The sequence below is a fragment of the Limulus polyphemus genome, unplaced genomic scaffold, assembly GCF_000517525.1.
Source record: "Limulus polyphemus unplaced genomic scaffold, Limulus_polyphemus-2.1.2 Scaffold3830, whole genome shotgun sequence".
Taxonomy (NCBI): domain Eukaryota; kingdom Metazoa; phylum Arthropoda; class Merostomata; order Xiphosura; family Limulidae; genus Limulus; species Limulus polyphemus.
This window is the reverse complement of record NW_013669440.1, coordinates 21,927-24,181: the sequence shown is the minus strand read 5'-3', so window position 1 is coordinate 24,181 and position 2,255 is coordinate 21,927.

Genomic DNA, 2,255 nt, shown 5'->3' with positions numbered 1-2,255 from the left:
AACACACTTTAAAAACTGAGAAGGATTTGTATGATCTGAGTTGTACCAAATTTCAGGGGCACATTAAGGTTGAGACTCCTCAACACACTTTAAAAACTGAGAAGGATTTGTATGATCTGAGTTGTACCAAATTTCAGGGGCACATTAAGGTTGAGACTCCTCAACACACTTTAAAAACTGAGAAGGATTTGTATGATCTGAGTTGTACCAAATTTCAGGGGCACATTAAGGTTGAGGCTCCTCAACACACTTTAAAAACTGAGAAAGATTTTCTGAGTTTTCGAAAGTGAAATTTTACGTTATCCAATAAAAACGCATGCAATCTGGAAAAGGAGCGAGGATATGAAATCTCTCTGATTGCTCTTGTTCGAATTGAGTTGGGTAACAAAAGTCCTTGCCTCAAGAACTAAGTGAAGCATCCTGGGATTTACCCTACCGCCTCTCATGTTGCCTATTTCATTTGCTCACTTTTATGGCATTCTAACTTCCAGGCTAACTTGAATACTCAGAAACTATATGCCAGAAGCATTTGACGTATCCCTGAACAGTGTCTCACATTAGTGATTAATACTGGATTTAATGGTTTTTGTTACGGATTCAGTAATTGGCCCTTGCATTATGAACCTATAAATAAACGCAGGCTTTAATTAATGGTGTATTATTGGAGACGAAACTCGTAAATCTTGGTTAATTTAGGCTGTAATGCTGGCGAATAAGTAAAGTTAGTGGTCTCTTGTCGACAGCACAACAGTACATTTTTGTGTTAAAGCTGAGTTTACAGTGGTACAGAAGTGCTGTGCTTAGCCTTGCAGTTAGATTTTTACTGTTTCAATAGAAGAGAGAGCTAGGCCTAATTCGCTATTTATATCGTATTGCAGTGGACGGTATTTCGATTGGTTGATAATGATACAGCTTCACATAACTTCATAAAAAATGATAATAATTACAACTCGCTATGATTTCTTATAAATAGATATTCAAAGCCCTCCCCTAATAAGAGACGTACAGTTACACAACTTTTAAAAACAATCGTGACTCGAGTTACGGTAGAAACAGACAACCTGTGAAAAAGTTTGGAACACTGAGAACCCAGTTACGTTGTTAATTTAACTGTTTCGCCGCCTTAAATTTGTATTTCTATTCAGGGGCAAATATTGAGGTTTTCTGTCACCTTCTCTAATTTTAAACTACTGCCAAATGGAAGGCAGCCAATCAGCAACACCCTACTACGCATCATCAATGATAAAGAATTGATTGTTACTCTTATAACGTACCAATAGCTTAAAAAGTGCGGGGAATATGTTGTGGTATCACATGGATTTGAATCCAGCTCGCCAGCTCCAAAGCGACGTCCCAAGAGTTGGCCGTGGATGGTATTGATTGTTTTCCATCTAGTCTATCAGTCTGAAGTTAATGACTTCTATCGCAAGTAGCACTTATGTAGCTTTGCGCGAATATCCAATACAAATGAAGCCTGACTCTTGTTGTTCTTCCGCCATGATATACAGCGGAAGTATGCGAGCGAATCTAAAAGCCTACGGGTTCCTGCTTAGGTCTTCTTTGACAAGTACGTAAAAGAAGACGTATCGAAGGCGGAAGTCGAAGCTTTTTTTACTAACTTCGACTACTTACCATAAAATTTCAGGCGTTGTGTGGGAGTAAAAACTGTTAAACGTTTTACTTCTTATTTCTAGTCGGTATCGTGGCCGAAAGTATTACTTCACACGAGTCAAAACATTAGATTGAAACAATTGGACTTTGCTAACCAACCGTTTTCAAAATAAAGTGGCTATTTTTTTTAACCTTATTACTTTAACTTTTATAGAGGCTGCTTAGTCAGTTTCAAAAAATGAAATGGTTTAAATTAAACCTATCGCCACCTGGTGGGTGTAGAAATACGTATATATATTTTTTTTTCATCCCAATGTCTTTAACCTTTCTAAATACAAATATGTATAAAACAAGTCACTAGTTTTATTTAATCTTTAGAAATATGTATGTGGTCGTTTATAAGATGTTAACAGTTTATGTCGCCGTCCCTATTTTTAACTATTGACCAAAGGAAAGGCAACCAGCCAGTCAACAGCATCTTGCCACCAACGATAATGGTGGTCACTCTTACAACGCATCCACAACTTAAAGTGATGGGAATATTTGTGGTATCCCATGAATTTGAAACCTGATTCGCCAGATCTGTAATCAAGAGGGCTACCATAAGAAAAACCCGGAACGTAGATTTGTAATCAAGAGGGCTA